Source organism: Strigops habroptila, chromosome 6 (assembly GCF_004027225.2).
Source record: "Strigops habroptila isolate Jane chromosome 6, bStrHab1.2.pri, whole genome shotgun sequence".
NCBI lineage: Eukaryota > Metazoa > Chordata > Aves > Psittaciformes > Psittacidae > Strigops > Strigops habroptila.
This window is the reverse complement of record NC_044282.2, coordinates 73,112,428-73,130,290: the sequence shown is the minus strand read 5'-3', so window position 1 is coordinate 73,130,290 and position 17,863 is coordinate 73,112,428.

The following is a 17,863-nucleotide window of genomic DNA, read 5'->3' as shown; positions in this document are numbered from 1 at the left end:
AGAGTTTCTAAGAATGCTGAGTTGTCATGCAGGAGTTTTACCTCACACCAGGGAGATATTAGTTGATAACATCTACCTTGTGTAGATTTATTGCTTTAGCATATTTCATGCTAAAAATATTTTTTTACCATCTGCTAAGATTAGCACTCTAGTGGTAATAAATTTCCTTACCCTGTTACTGTGGTGTAGTTTGGAACCATCTTACACTTTCTTCAGCCTAATTGAAAATAGGAGAAGATAAATGATGCACTTTGAATTCCTCTCTCAGATGTACCATTGTTCATTACTTCAACAAGGGATGAGCACATCTGATTGTAATTTCAATTGTTAAGTAAAACAAAAGTTTCCATGGTGAAAATATGGTACCAACAGCTGTAATTGTCTACGGGTTACTTGTGAAAATCTCAATATTGTCTTAGTAATAAATGCAGAATTGTTTCTCATTTACACACTTGTTTATCCTCAAACCCTAATGGGAAAGGGGTGAAGTCAAAAAAACATGCTCAGGAATTCATGCACTGCATGGAATATGGGATCTGAGCTTCAAATGTCTGTGCTTCAAGAAATCTCTGCGTATTAAAAGAAGGAATATTTCAACAGTGATCAGCACTGCAGAACTAAACAGCAGTTTGTGCCACCACTTTATTAATTTTGATGGGTTTAGACAGTATCATCTCTGACATTGGCCAGACAGCAACATCTTTGTAAAAGTTATTTCTGCCTTAATCCTCTATTAATGTAAAAGCTAATCTATAAAGTACTACATGAGTTGAAAGAGCTGACAACCTGATACAAGGCAAACAGCATGAGAAGAAGCAGGAGTAGCTATGAACCATTCTACCTGCCCATTTAATTTGTGGTCTCATAATTTCATTTCTGTAAGTTTATAAATATTTCTACTTTGTGTTCCATAGGCAGACAGCGATACCCTCCTTTATGGTATGTGAAAATCTTGCCTGTAAAGTATATTCTTTACCTCAGACTTCACTGTGAGTTTAGGATAAACAAGTATATTAGTGCATAAAACATTTACAGCAGGAGACACTGACTCTGCAATAGAAATAAGTGCAAACAGGAGAGAAATTATGTAATGCTGAGAGTCTTTTAGATGCAAGCATGATTTTTGTGCTGATGATGTCTGGTTTTAACGTTATGCCATATCCTATTTCATTCATTCACAAAATTAATTCCATTGACTTGCTTCTATAAATAAGGTCAGGAAGTCTGTGTCCATAAGTAATCCACAAACGTGGCTTTTTCTTTCAAAGTATTCGAATATCTCCAGGGTTTTGCTGAAGTGGAAGCGTCTCTGGGATATCCTTGTTTGGAACACGGTTACTTGCAAAGCCTTTTTGGTCCTTTGAGTAAAGTCCCAGCCAGTCTTTAAGGAATCTGTAGCTCTGGTATTTTCATCTCTGATTTCACAATAAATTCCTTGACCGATGACCAAGTTGTGATTGTGCTTTGCCTTACCGAGGGAAAACTGCCTTTGGCTTCAGCTGGCATCCTGCCCAAGGGGAGACAGCTCCTCCACAGCCTCTCCACCCGGGCTGGGATTTTCACAGCCCGGTTCTAAACCTCTGAAACCTGGATTTGGGATGGAAGTGCTGACACAACCTTAATGAGAGGATTGCGAGTGGCTGTGCTCTAATAGTCTACATTGCCACCGTTACTGTGTTGCTGTTATCCATTTCTAGTGTCTGTTACTGAAATTGGTATTGTATCTAAAACAATTGCTGTTATTAACAGGTTAAGCTGCTGGGATGTTAAAATAAAGGCTGCCCAGCTTTAGTGCATTTTGTTGTAATCATCTCCCAGATGCCTTGTCGGAAATCAATTCAAGTTCAAAACTGGCTAGAATTGGGAGGTCAAGGCTTCTGCAGACTAAATATTTTATCTTCTGCTCATGTCTGGAGCTTTTAAAGCTGTGTATTGGGGGCTCTTTTCTCATATCCCATCTGGACAAAGTTGATTGGCTTTGCCATTTTGCCCAGGTTAGGACAAGGTTAAAATCAATTATAATCAATTATTAAAAGTCTTCTGTGGCTGTAAAGCTTAAAAGAGGATTTTAAAAGTTGCTCAGTTCTGAAACAAGGATATCTTAGTTGCTAGCGCAGATGTCATTATTCAGGGACGTCAGATGTAAATCTTATCTGTGCTGGTAATAAATACACAGAATTCCTTCATCTTCTTCTTGTCCTGCGTGTTTTGGAACACAAAAAAGAAGCTAGAGGTGGAGAGAGGACAGTTGTGTTGTGTTAAATATCGAGCTGTCATTCCCAAGCAGCTAAATGAGAGGGAGCTATTTATAATTTGGTGAAGCCAGGTGGTTTTCTTCCTCAGGAATGTGTTCAGCTTATTCCGCTCTCCAGAACTCAAATGCTAATTTTCTAGCATGTTTTAGGGGCTCTGTGTTTTTGTCTTAAAATACAAGAGTATTTATATGTTATAATTCACTCTGTTTGCCTGATGTGCTTGAATATATAAGATCATTACCTCTCCCTGGGAATGAATCAGTCATTTTGTTTGAAGTAACTTCTGATGTTAGGTACTGTTTTCCCCATACAAATCCCATTCGGCATTATTCTCGTATCTTTGGAGTGAATGAGTGAACATGTCTCTCTGACCTTCATCACCATTGTCTTGCTGCTTCTGAACATAATATTTATACTTCAAATTTACAGTTACATCTGAGAAAATTAAGAATTAGAGGTGGAATTTTGAAGGAAGATGGTCTCTTGTAAAGTGAAAGAGGGAGGAAGGATGCTCTGCTGAAAGTAAGGAACCCCATGCAGGAAACCTGGGTTTCCCTGTTTCATTCTTAATTCTTCTTAAGAAGACTGTCAGAGTGATGCTGGTCAGCTCAGTACCTCAGTTGGCTATTTTTAATATTGGGATAATTTTGTTCCCATTTCTTTTAGGGAGTGAAGCATATAACTGTGCATATCATACAGTATAATGTAATACATGATAAATATAATGTATACTGTAATACATAATAAAGCCTGATACTCAGTTAATCTGGTGTGGGAGCCATACAGTTGTGTGTGTAATGTTATGACTGAATTCAGCCTTGCTTGTCGTGTCCAAGTCCACAGAGACAGTGAACATCAGAGAATTTGCTTATCAGAAGACTTTGGTTCTGAGCTGGTCACTGGACCAGCAGAACTGCCTGGGATTTGTAAACCAGACTGGGATCTTCAAAACATAAATCTTTAAAACTTTGGGGAGCTTCAGACATTTCTCTGTTACTTTGCTTTTCCTCGGCATCTGCATTTCATGCTCTGAGGCAACTGGTGGTTTGTAGGTAGACCTGTTGAAAAACCTCAGCAAAGGATGTTCTTGCACAGCTTGTGTTGCGAGGTCTCAGGAGGGCTCTGGTTCTTACAGAGTTTCCAGATTGCTGCCAGAAGCAAAGCTGACCCGATTCTCCTCTCTCTGTGTTTTGAAAGATGTCATATATTTCAGTTGTCATTGGTGCATGTGTTCCTGAATCTGGCATATTTTAAGAGGAGTCAGAATCTGGCATAAAGATCAGCTTCAGTGATGAAACTAGATTAGCCACTTGTTGACATGAAATACAGTACTTCAGATTTTGAAAATGGTTTTCAGAGTCCTAATAAGGGAAAAACACCAAATAATTGTAGATTATAAAAATACTCTGACACTAAAAAATTGTAAATGTTTTCATGAACATAGGAATTGAGAAATATTTCCTTAAAATGGTCATTTTCATGGTGATACCATTATTACCCTCATTTTCCTGAAGGACATTGTCCTGAAATATAGGTATCTAATGAAACCCAAGAAAGGCAGAATAAATGAGCTTTGATTTTCTTTCTTTGTACTGCACCTCCACATGAAATCACAGAGTATTTCACAGGTGTGAAACAAAAGTTTAACTTCTCTGTGTATATGACATTCAGAATATCTTCTTGCCTGCGAATATCTTGTCACCCACCTCAAACAGTTCTATGTTTTTATCAAAATAGGCTAGCTTGTACTATCATTAAAAGCCATATAGTTTAAATACTTCTATACACTCTTATGGCCAGAAAATAAATGTATTTAAGTGTACCTGGGGGATGTTAATATTAATTTACAGAGTGATACTACAATAACTCTATACTTTTTCTGCTCATTTTCTGTGCAAACTTATGCATTCAAGGGTGGAGTTAAAGCATTGCTTCTACAGCTGATATGGGAAGAAGCTTCATTCTTGCCTTGCTAAAGACATGTGTAATGGAAAGACTTCTGTAAAGGTACAAAAGGCTAAGTGGGGATGGTAAGGGAAAACTTTTCCTTCCAGCATGCTCTCTTTGTCCCCTTTGATATAGCTGAAGGTTTGATTATATATCCATCTCATGAAGAAGGCATTGCCAGTGTGGGAGGGGAGACCATTGCTCAGTTCAGAGATGTACCCATAGTGAAAAGACTTGCATATGGGCCTTTACTCCAAACACTACGCTCCTTGCAATCCCACAAATGATGCAAAAAGCATATTAATAAACCAGAGATACTGAACTCTCCATTCTCTTGGGGCAGCCCATATTTATGTTTTTTCAATGGGTACGTGAAAGACTTGGGATTCAAGGTTTATCTTAATACATTTACATTGCGATTTACAAGACTGTGAAAAGCATTACAATAGGAGTTTACTTGCTAATGATATTTGCAAAAGCCAGTTATTAATAGCTTATAAAGTGAATCAGGCTCCTTTTTTATCCCAGTAAATTATTTCACATACAGGATTATATCCCTTCTCAATTTCATGTTCATTTGATAAAACAAGAAGTATAAAACATAATTTGCAGTAAGTCTGTGCCTGGCTGTGCAACAACTATGTGCTAAAATGCATCACTAGGTCCTTCCTTTTCAGGGAACACCACTCAGACTGACAGATTTTGGTGGCCTTCTGGACTGGTGGTACTTAGGAGAGGAGAAGCACATAAAGAATGAATGTTCTTGGCTAGTATTTGAAAGTACAATGTTTGTATTGGAGGCAGGAACCCCATTTCCCTTCCCTTGGAGGGTTTGGGGGAACCTATCGTTTGGCTAATGAGACACGTGGCACCGTATGCCTGAATAGTTCAGAGAGAGATGAAAAGTTCCCTTTTATCCTGCACAGTGAAAATCCAAGTCTGGAGACTGCATGTGTTTCTAATTTCAATGCACTTTTAATTCAGTTATTTAGATGGATAGAGGCATCAAGCCAGAGTTTCCCCAGCAACAACAAAGGTCTTACACTGTCCAAACAGACTGCATTCCTGAACCCACTGGTCATGCCACCTAAAAAGGTTTAAAGATTCAGCATGGTCTGTTTAAACAAAATAGCTATGTTATTCATTTCAACCTTGCACATAGGCACTGATGTTTATATTGTTGAAGTTAAGTTTTAAGAGCGAGCAGAAAATGTTGGTAGAAAGCTTCAGCCCTGCACTTACTCAGAAAAGGATGTTTACCGTACTGGGGACTGGGAGAATGAGCCCATTTCCTTATCGTAGCATTTAAAAGTGCCATGGTTGGGAAACACAAACATGTTCCCTTTCAGTTTCCCTTCTTTTTTCTCCTTTTCCAGTTCACTGATCACTGCTGATTTTTGTTATTAAGTACAATGCTGTACACCCTCACAAGTCTCAGCCAAGCTTGACTGCTTCCATTGGGAGTCCAAACCAGGGTGCTGGGAGACGTTCATGACCAAGTAGGGAACCCACTTCAGGAAACCTGGAATTGAAACTGTTTGTGCTATGTTTTGCCATGAAAGTAGGCAGTTTCTAGCAGAGAACAAATGGATGAAACTCCAGCATTTGTGATTGGTGTGGGTTTTGCAAAGCACTCAGAAGAAACTGCTGCAAAGCCTTTGTAATCACAGATAACGTTCCTTGGCCGTTCATTCTGGCACTCTGAGATTTACTTCTGATGCAGACTTGCAGCCCTGCCTGAGCTGGGGCTGAGCATCTGGGGAGAGAGGGCTTCTTGCTGGTGGGAGTTTCCTCTGCTTCATGTTTGGAGGGGAACTGAAGGGTTTTATCAGGGTAATTTTTTTCAATAGGAGACAATACAAGTGGACAACAGAAAATGTCAGAGAGTAGCTGCTTGGCTCTGAACCTTAAGAGAAACTTTGTAGATCTCTTTCTGGGGAAATGAAGTGTTTTTCTTAGTTTGCCTTCCAAAAAATTTCTTAGAATCTTAAACCTAAAGTCTGTTTTCTTTCCCTTCCACCCCCTCTCATGTGGGCATACTGATTTATTATTACAGGGTTACTCACGCATGCTGGCCTATTGGCATCGAACATTTAGTATAGGCAAAAAGCAGCAAAGTCTTTTTCTTTGGGAAAACAACTCAGACTTTATAGAGATTTGCATAAATTTTGTAAATACATATTAGATTACGAGGATATGTTATCATCCCAGTTGCTTAGATTTTGAGCCTGTGAACTTTAACACAAGAATACTTCACGAACAGTTTCATCTGTTTTCTGTAAAAGTGCTTTTAATGAGTGTTGGGATTCAGTAAGACTAGAGCTCTTAGAGTACAACTCTCTAAAACCTTGTATTAGTGTAATAATTTGCATTCACATAGTATTTCATATAATCAGATTTCAAGGTATGATATTAAGGGGTCTCACAACATGCAATGTGGGCACAGAGTATTTGATCAGTGATGAAATAAATGGTGACCAATACTTACTGGTACTGGAAAGGATGTAATGGAAAGCAGCATCTTATATGTATGTGTGAATCAGGAGACATCCCTTCTAAAATAGTCACTTGTCCTCCTCTCTCACAGGATTTACATGTGTTTGTCTCACATCACTCTCGTGTATAGTCACCATCCCTTCCCCAGCTGAGTTCTTACCTCTGTCTTTCCATAGTCATTGCATTTCCATGTCTTTTAGCCTTGCCTTTCCCAGGCATTTTCACAGGTAGTTTTATTTCGGGTAGAGAGTCCCAGAGATGCTCCACACCAAAGGAATGTGAGTGATACAGGCTTTCTTGCACCCAAAGAATTCTCTGACCAAATATCACTGCATGGGGAGGATGAGGCTTTGCCTGGATTTTCCTTTTCCTCTTTTCCAGTAGTTTGGAAAAGGTGACAGGGATTTCCATTGCAGATGCTGACTTTCAAGAAACAAAGGATGTGACAAAGGTGACAGTGTTTCCATGCAAATTTCTCACAACCTCGTTCAGGTCTAGACAACGAACTCTGACTGTGTCCACATCACACCCCCAGCTTTCCCTGTCTGCAGTTCTCCTGTTGCTTCCTTGCCCTCAAAGTACTTGTGTGTGATGTAAGTGGTTAAATTCAGAGCAAGATCAAGGATTTAGTTTTAAAGGTATTTTGATATCTGCAAAGGTAGATAGTTGCATGTTAGGTATTAAAACAACGAACAGGCACCGAATTACTGTTGATTTCGGGTAAGTTAAGTAGTTTTGAAAACCCCAGTGAGCCCCAGGAGGCTACTTTTCCCCTGAACCCCACCTCACAGCAGTTCCTATTGTTCAGCTCTGTCTTCAGACAGAAGGACAACCAGCAGGGAAAAATAGCATAAGCACTGAGAGTGAGCCCAGGCTATCTGAATCCGGCTGATCTTGCATGTAACTCTGCTCCCAAGTGACTTTTCAAGGTTCAGTCACACTTTGATCTTTAACTGTCATCTTCTTTGTGATGGAGCTATTTCAATTTCATTAATTAGACCAATAGTAATTCCTCCTCCTGCAGTAAAATAACTAAGCAAAAATAAACTATGGAACCTTCTTCTGGATTCACACCTGGCTGCTTAAAATACTCACTGGGTAGGAAGTAATTGCATTGGATTAAACTGATATCCATAGGCCTTCAGCGAGTTTCTTTGGGTCCATGTATAACATTTTTTGTAAGTGTATTAAAAGTGCTTTCTCTCTACACAAAGCTTTCTCTCAGCCCTGTTAATTCTATGTGAACACCTCCTTCATCATATTTGTTAGTTATTATATCAACAACCTTTTATGAAATCAGTTCTTTATCTGGTACCCTGAGACAAGCCAATCTGCAGGTTTCTGGAGTGAGTACACAATGGAAAGATTATTGTGTTTAGTATTTCCTTACTTTATGCATTTGAAGGAATGAAAGTTCTAAGCACAGAAAATGGTTTCACTTAAATTTACAGTCACGTTCTGGTTGAAACTATAGGCTGTATTTTCAGCTACATCAATGTAGATGTCTGAAACAATATCTTCTTTAATCACAAGATCATAAAGTGCATTTATATTTTGCTTCTATATATCCTTAATACAAAGCTTCACATGAATGCTTGAGTACAAATTGTCTGTCACAAGAAGAAAAAGAGGGATTTGGAATAATGATCTGTTGAGCAGAGAATGAGCAACAGTGCAAGAGCCCAATAACTAGTCTGGGCGGCAGGAATGAGAGTGGTGCCTCTCTGGTGCGTGACAATAGGGTACCACACCAGAGGACTGGCAGCTGTGTGTGTGGTCAAGGCAGCTGCCCAACAGAGAATATGTGAAAACATAGCTAGTATTTCTTTAACATCATAACCACCCATGTGTGTGTGGAATGGATTTCATCATAGTGTAAATAAAAATATGAAAAGTGCAGAGTTCTTGTCCAAACTCACTTGTTCCTGACCAAACATGTTATCTTTCATCGAGACGTGTGATCTAGACAATGTATCTGGCCATGCTGCGGTGGCTGCTGGGCCCATTTTCTCTTTTCCTATCCTAGAGATGAATAAGGCTTGTGCTAAATGACCTTGACTTGAGAGTGATGCTAGCCAAGAGCGTCTGGTGGCATGCCCGAGACAACTGGGCTGAGCACACAGAGCTGTGAACATCTATTCAGTCGTGTCCTCTGCCATAATTTTCATCACCAGCGTTGGAGCAGTTTGTGAAGTCTGACATATTGCAGCTTTCTTCCACCATCTGCAGAGCCTGCTTTATGAGAACCAGATCTTTCACTCTGACCTAAATACTCCCTAACAATACCTTCAGTCGGTTTCTCCTGAGGACCCACAAGTCAGGCTCTGTAACTACAGGCTCTGTCCATCAAAGACAAGTACTTTTTCTTCACAGTCCTCATCTTCACCTGCAGTTGACCGAGTCCCCCTGTAACTGAGCTTGGTTTGATTCAACAGCAGCGTGACAGTGACGAGTTGTACTGTAGCATTATGTTTTTTCTAGGCACAATGTTTCCTCTGTAATAATAGGTTTACTAGAAAGCAAAGTGAATAATATAACTGTAAATAATATATTCTTGCAACTCTTCTTTAAATGAAGTCATAGGAAATGTGGGCGAATCTAAGGACATTGTATCTGTTCTTTTCATAAAATCTAGTGCTGATATGGCTACTAAACACAGATTTTATTACGTTTATATGTGGGCAGGTGTTATTATTATTAGGTAATAGACATATCAGAATTTGGTTTCCTGGTAAATCCCCATAAATGTCTCTCTCTATTTCCTTTATGCTTTTTTTTCCTTATTATTATTGGCACATTCTTAGTGGCATTTTTCCATCTCAGGAGGAACTAGAAATACCCAATCCACTTTTTGATTCATTTTCAAGAATACGACTGTGGTGTTGGTGACAGGAGGATATCTTACCTTGAATTCTTAGTGATGATGAAGCCAATAATAGCAGCCACATGCTTCAATGTCAGAGTCTTTGTCCTGATCCTTGGCAACGTCCTTAAAATCTGTGACATTTTTAGCTGCTGCTGACTTTCCTTGCTCCTTTCATTGCCACCTCGTAGTGGTTGGTTTGGTACATCTTCATCCGGGAAGTACGTTGCTTCAATGTCACCTTTAACTGCCTGACAGTGCTCTCCCAGACTGCACTGATCATATTTACATTGATTAATACGTTGTGCTGAATAATGAACGATCAGAAAACTTTGTATAACTGGATTTCCTCTGCAAATGATGATGCCTCACTTACTTAGACTTTTAGACCTAGTGCTGATATTGATGCACCAAGCCGTTCTTCCCTTCACACTCGGAAGAATCATGTCGAGTAGGAAAGTGGGGACAAACTGCCTGAGGGAAGAGGACTAAGGTGGTGTCAAATGAAAGTATTGAAGAGGAGGCCCATGTTGCTGTAGCTGCTTTCTTCTCCATGGAAAGAATACAACTAGCGTTGTCCTCTGCTGAATGTAAAGATGATGATGTTCCCATCCCTTTTATATCAGGAGTTATCAAGAGCAAATGGCCATTGTTGCAAGAATTATGGATCTTCATCTTGGTGTTTGAACCTATATATTTAGTCAGAAGGTACTTATAGAAAACTAAGTCATTTTTCATATTCTAGTTCTTAATCTGCATGCAGTGAAAGGGAATTGCATCCCATTTGCTAACCTCTGTTCTAGATATATTTTGATCAATAATGCTGCATGGAACCTGTAGCTAGCCCCCTAGAAGTAAGCATTGAGCATTTTGGCTGAAACAAAAAGTATATAGGAAGTTGTCACTGGGGAGACTGAATGGTCCAGTTATCTATTCCCATGTAGCTTGTTGCTCAAATATGACCCTGTATCAAGTCCTGATCACTTTATGTGTCGGTCAAAAGGCCTAAAAGCAACCAATAGACTATCTTTCTGCAAGATATTCCTTTATCTAGATAGGGTTTCTGGTTTTCCTCTTGGGTTGGCTGGGAGTCCTTGCAGGGTGACAGCCCTGCAGGTCAGGATGCTCCCCATTCAGACCCAGCCAGGCAGTGGGGAACTCGCTCCGGGACCCGCCACTGTCACTAAACAGGAGTGGCTGGAACTTACAAATGGAGCTCTTGTCTGGAGCTCAGGATACTGCTCCTGCTGCTGTCCTGCTGCCAGGCTGGGAGGAAAGCAAGTCCTTTCTCATCTCACTTTCCCCATATATTAGAAGTGCTTCAGACGTGTTCTGGGATCTGCCAAGACGAGGTATTGTTATTAAAGGTTTGCAGGTGAAACTATCCATCTTGATTTTCCCCCTTATCCACTGGGGTGGACAAATCAAATCTTTTGTCTCATTTGGGGGTGGGGGGAAGTCTTATTTACTAAATTTCACAACAGTAGACTGAGGAAATTATCTTCCTGTTTCTGCTGTGTCTGAGATTCTGCTCTGGTTGGTCTCAGTACGATACGGTCAACTAGTAAAGGTTTCAGCTCTGCACTGCTGCATTGCCTTCCTTCCTGATAAAAGTGAATTACTTGCAATATCTTGTGCCCTGTTTGAATTTTCATATGTTGCTATATGATCTGTGTGAAGCATGTAGAAGCCACATCAATTTGAAGAAAATATATTTTCCTTAAAAAGGAATGAATAAATATCCCCCAAGCCCAAAACCCTGCACCTACGCAAAGGTTCTGGTGTTATGGAACTACTACACATTTGCTTGGTGTGTTGTGAACTGGATTCAAGGGTATAAAGACAGGCTGAAAAAGTTGGGGCTGTTCAGCCTGGAGAAGAGAAGCTGCGTGGAGACCTCAGAGCAGCTTCCAGTGTCTGAAGGGGGCTACAAGGATGCTGGAGAGGGACTCTTCATCAGGGACTGTAGTGATAGGACAAGGGGTGATGGGTTCAAACTTAAGCAGGGGAGACGCAGGCTGGATATAAGGCAGAAGTTCTTCCCTGTGAGGGTGCTGAGGCGCTGGCACAGACTTTTCCCAGAGAAGCTGTGGCTGCCCCATCCCTGGCAGTGTTCAAGGCCAGGCTGGATGGAGTCGTGGGTGACAGGGTCTAGCTGTGAGGTGTCCCTGCCCATGGCAGGGGGTTGGAACTGGATGATCTTAAGGTCCTTTCCAGCCCAAACCATTCTATGATTCTATGTATTCAAAATCATGGTGGGGTATGAAATTCATCCCTTCTTGCCAGCTGATAATATGTTTTCTTTCAGCATCACATTATTTAAAACCTTGCAAACTTCTCCACTCAGATACGACTACAGTTTTGACCACTTTATGTGCAGCATGACATAGAGTTTGTGCAAGTACAGCAAGCCCCCATTTCCAGTTGATTAATGATTACAGGAGGTCTGACAAAGCAGCAGTCCCCTGACAGGCCATAATACAGCTCGGTGGTAATGCTGTCCCTGTACATTTCATCATGGTCCTGAAACTGGGACCAATTATCATTTTCTCATACTGTAGCTTTTAAAGTATTTTTATTTTCTTTATTACTGTCTAGTTCATTAAAGAGGGTTTCAAGCTCTCAGTAACAGGATTACTATTGACAATTTCATTAGAATTATAATTCCAGCTCCTGAACGCCTTCCAGGGAGAACCAGCATGGTACATAGTCCCAGCCTGTCCACCTCTGGATAACTGCACTTACAGCTGCCTTGGACTCAGCCCCTCAAATTCCAAAGGGCCACAACTGCCAGGTTTTGTGGAATACAGGGTTTTAGCCCTGTTTTAATCCATCCTGGAGAGTTCTTGGAGAATTATGGACCTGTCAGCTGCCGTCTGACCATAGGCATGCAAGGAAAGACGCTTCATGTAGATGTAGTAAGTTTGTAATTGCAATTTATATATAGCAGAGCAATGCCCGGCCTGTCAGGTGAACAGCACAGCTTGAATGGGTGTCGTAAACATGCAAGTAACAGGTTTGTTAGAGATCAGCAGCTGCTTAGATCCCAAGTTCTTTGGAACAGAAAGTGTCTCAGCTCTTCTGCCTCAGCTATTTCCGTCCAGACAAGCATTACATAGAGGTATGAAGTCCTGATGAAGTACTGTCATTCTCTTGCACCCTCTATCCTTGTTTTCATGTTCTCTTCCACTTACTGTAACTCAGGATATTCTAAATAATAAATGCAAATGTGGTTCAGATGAGATATTTAGCCTCTAAGTTACATTATTGTTGGATTTACAACCTCTGTTTGACAGGAGGCCTTTACTATAGTGCAAGAAGAACAGTGGAAAACCCCGAAGTCATCCATCCCTGTGTGACAGCTTGCCCTTTCTCTGAGAGGGATACTCCAAACTTGGAATAGGACATAGTAATAGGAGGGTTAGACTTGTATTCAAAAGAAGGTTCTATGTTAGACCTTTGCAAACAAGTTTTCTGAGTTATTTAGCAGCACTTTTGAAGTTGCTTTTGATGCGAAAGATTTCAAGAATAATATGTAAAGCAGAAACAATCCAACAAAGCAAATGAGAAACAGGGGTGAAATCCTTGCCTCAGTGATGGAAAAAATACAGTTTGGAATCAAATGAGATGATAAAGAATAACGGTCCCTTCTGACCTAAAAGTGTATTTGTTTGATGTCGTGAGATAACATCTCCAAACATCTCAATGTGCTGTTTGTACTTGCTGTCAGGATAAAATTGAGATAGAAGGGAAGATCTTTAAGAAAGTTGACAGCTTGTGCAATATTTAACGTAGGGTAAATGAGATCAGAATTAATTTGGTGTTTTGTCAGCTTCCACGAACGCTGACTGGCTAAATCATTGTGCTTTCTGGGTTAGGGTGGGTTTGCAGTGGAATTCAACAGGATGTTGCAATTCGTGACAAGAGAGAGTTTGGGACAGAAGCACTTATTTCATAGAATCATAGAATGGTTTGGGTTGGAAAGGACCTGAAGATCAAGTAGTTCCAACCCCCTGCCATGGGCAGGGACACCTCATGCTAGAAGCAACTGTCAACTGTTTTTAACTAAATGTATGCTTTATATCCCCAGTTACACATTAAACAGATTTGCTCCAGGTTGATACTCTAGAAAGTTCTTCTTGGATACACTTTTAAAAAACTGTTTTATTTTATACAATAGGAAAAAGAAAATAGTAGAAAAAGAAAGAACTAGTCCTTTAATTGAGTGCAAATTGACTCAGGTGCTTTCAACAGGTGATCCTTCTTAGAATGGAGCCATAGGCCTGATGGAGCAAGCAGGAGCACCTGGGCATGTCTCAGGGCAAGGCCATTTCCACATGTAGTTGCTGGTTTCAGCCTTTCACAAAGTGGGATTAGTTATTTAATTGTGCATCCAAACATAGTTGATGTGTTTGCGCATGTAATCAGTTCTTATTTGTTTTATATTGGTCTGTAAAGCTTTGTTCTTCAGTTTTCTACAAATCAGATTGTGGAAGGCTAGATTTAATTTTCAGTTGGTTTCAATTGGTCTTAAGTGACTTCCTATGGGCAGGGAAAGTCCCTTGTCTAGCACTGCTGGAACAGTGTCCATGGAGAGTGCAGAAGCTTTCTTCCAACGGTAAGCTTGTATGTGTTGTGTTTTACACTGGTGCATCTTATTGAAATGTTCATACTAGGTTTGTATATGTCTTTTTTGCTTTGTAAATTAAGTGCCTATCAGTAAAATCCATGGAGTTAAATATATATACTTTTATTGAAGGAAAGAAATATCAGAAAAAGCTTCCTCTTGTATTGATAAGACATTAAAAGGTAACTTAACGCTAAGGAGAAAAGGGGTTCTGTGTTTCCACAACCAACTAAGGATTTTGGTTTGCTTTTTGAGATTATGAGAAGTTGCTTGTGCGTTTTAGCGTTTGGGCTGGGAAGTGCTGGATTGCCAAAAATAGGAATCCTGAGGCATAGTGGCATGTTGAGTGATTCACCCTTGTAGGGTTAAGTGTATCTTCTATTGCTGCAGAAGGAAGGGTGTATATTTTCAGTCTTTCCTCTGTCCAGGAAGCACTGCAATTGTGTGTCCGCATTGAGCCTCAGAAAACCAAACCCTTTCCTAAACTCATCTCTCTTCATTTTTGTGTAAATTGCTAAGTAGGGCTTTTCAGCTGAGGTAATGCCATGTGTTATAGAGGTCCTGTAAGATGGAGAAGTCTGGTGTTTCTGCTTTAAACATTATAGCTGATTGAATGTATGAAAGAGGGAAAATTGTTGTAGTGTGAGTGTGGAGGAAAAAGGGAGGGGGCTCCCTGGCTCCAAGTCCCAACTTGGTGTGAGTTTTCAAACTGAGGGCAAATCAGTGCTTTCTTTTTTGCTCTTCTGGGGTGAATCGTGGAAGATTTAGTACAGAGGTGAAAAGTGTGGACCTTCTCAGCTAAGTATGTTGAAAGCAGAAAGTTTCTTGGTCAAATTAATTATGTGTGTTTAGAAGGAAGTAGTTTGTGAGAGGCACTTGAATAGTCTTAAAGTACAAAAGATTATGAGACAGTCATTCTTCTTATTCGAGTGTTGAACAAGAATAAATTGAGTTGATTATTAGCAAGGTTGATTCTTATTTATTTATTAGTAGATGCGAACTTTCTAACCATGGGCTTAGAATAGGCTGCTGGAAGCAATTGTATAACTTCATGATTAGAGGTGTTAAATAACAGAAAAAGACCTGTTTAAAACCCATGCAAGCACACCTGAACCTGTCTCAGAGCCCAGGGATGGACTCTCTGACCTCTTGTGATCCTTTCCAGCTTTATGTTTCTGTGGCTTCTGCAAATGGCTTCCTCTTTTGTAGCAGAGGAGAGCAGAAGTTAGAATGGGGACTGTTTTCACCAGTATTTGGTTTAGTTGTTCACACAGTCCTTAATCACTGGATTTATTGAAAGAAAATACAAACTTAGCAGGCATTTCTAAGGCAAGATATTGCATGCATTTGGGTTAAACATTGCCAGACTTCCTGGGTTGACTGAATGCAGGGTTCCTGGGAGAAAGGGAGACTGTTGTCTCTGATATCACTTAATAGATAACACTTGTGGATGACTGCAGGTGGAAGTACAGAGACACAGTTCAAGGTACCATTTTTTGGACCCAATTCTTGAAACTATGAATGGCAGAGTCCGAGGCATGTAATCGTGTAAATTGCTTGTACATCTCTGCTTTCCCCTCCTGTTTGATATAATGTTTGGTAAGTTGCTATTCTCCATGTAATGAAAATCTGGATGCCTCTCTTCATAGTTTAATATCTTACTCATAGATCTTACAAACCTAATGGGAAGTTGACTTTAACATGTCTCATAGTGTCCCTTACCTTTGAACAAAGTGCCATGTTACGAAGGTGTGTTGCTCAGATGAGCTGTCATAAAGCGAAAAAGATGATTAAAAATGGGGAAAATCAGGGCTGTGCATGTTCTAGATAGTGTGGTGTTTTGGGTTTTTTTTTTTTATGTATTCTTATCTTTCCCCAAAAAAAGTCTTTGTGCCCATAACATCAGTTCTGGAAGCTTTGTTCACCTATTTAAAATGCAGGTGTAGAATATCTCTACAACAACTGGGTAGTGAATGCACTAAAGTTGTGGTCCAATCTGCTTTTGAAAATCGCTTTGTGAAGACTATTTCTGCTTGCTTGTTTGTTTTGTTAGTCTTCTACCTGTACAAAAAGAGTTTAGGCTTCAGGCTAAATGAATTGAGGACTGGTGTATTGTACCTTGATCACTGTTATTTGTAAATCGATTCAGAATTTAAGATTCATAAGGTGATTAATGTTAAATCTAAAGGATGAGGAGGTTGGTTCTGCAAGCTTACATATGCGTCTCAATATTAGAAGTATAGGAGGAAGAGTGGTAAGAAATTTATCCACTCCACAAACTTTTGCTTTTCAACACTTCCTTCCTTTGAAATTGAGAAATAATCACCCTTTCCCCTTAAAACCCTCAAAACTTCATTATATGGAAAAGGGGTTTAGTTTGTTGGTTTTTCCTCCGTCAGTACTTCTATTTTGGAGAAGAAAGGAACAATCTGCCTTCCGTGGCCTGGGGAAGGACAGAACAGGATTGGCTTGCAGCAAGATATTCACATTGGGGGTTTGAGAAATGTGCACTTGTACTGAAGCACTTGAGTATCTTAATGCCAATGATATAATAAGTATACTTATTTTGCTTTGATATTTGAAAAACAGGCATCAAGATTTCATGTGTTTTCTGGCTTTATTAGGCTTTTATTCCAGGACTAAAATCTTGCTCTAAATGCAGCGCATTAAGTTTTAATTACAAGAAAAAAAAAATCTTTTTTTATTTATAAATATGAAACAAAGGGGTTTTATTCAAATTGCTGGACGTTGTTTATGTTTTCTCAATGACAAATTTGTCTGAGGCGCTTCTATTTCCGCAAAAATAAATAAGGTACAAATCTTATAACAAAACATCATTGACGTTGGGAAGAGTTTCATCCACAGTTCTCTGACCATTACTAATGAAATAACCGCGGTCTCTGTGTTTGCTCTTGTTTGTGGAGAAATTCTGCCATATTTTGACCTCATTCCCATCTTTCAGCCAAAGTACTTGGCAAAAGGCACCTAATGTTTTTGGAACTGCATTGTGAAGCAGGATCGACATCTCGATAGGCAGTTCTCCACCAGTACAATATGAATATGATTTTAAATAGTCAATTTTATGACTATTTTTATCTGTAACCCAACTGTGACATAATTGAGATAAAGACAATACATGTTGCAATAATTTAGACTTCCAATTTTTCTTCATCCTTGAACCAGCATTCTTCTTGCCTGTCATGTCATCTGTGTTCTGGAAAGCTCTTATGAGGAACAGTCAGGAGAGGTTTGAGAGATGCTAGATAGAACCAGAAGAGCAGGATAATTGCTGTGGTGATTTAATGGTTCCTGTAAGAACATGTTCTTGTGGCTGGGAGTCACAGTACATGTGTATGTGTGTTATGTGGGGGAGTAAGTGCAGCCCTGCTGCCAATAGCCAGAGGTTCGGAGAAGTGCATTTGTATCATAGCATCATATGCAAGAATCCAAGAGTGGGAAAGCATCCAGCATAGGATCCCAGACTGGTTTGGGTTGGAAGGGACCTTAATGCTCATCCAGTTCCAACCCTCTGCCATGGGCAGGGACACCTTCCACTAGAGCAGGTTGCTCCAAGCCCCTGTGTCCAACCGGGCCTTGAACACTGCCAGGGATGGGGCAGCCACAGCTTCTCTGGGCACCCTGTGCCAGCGCCTCAGCACCCGCACAGGGAAGAGC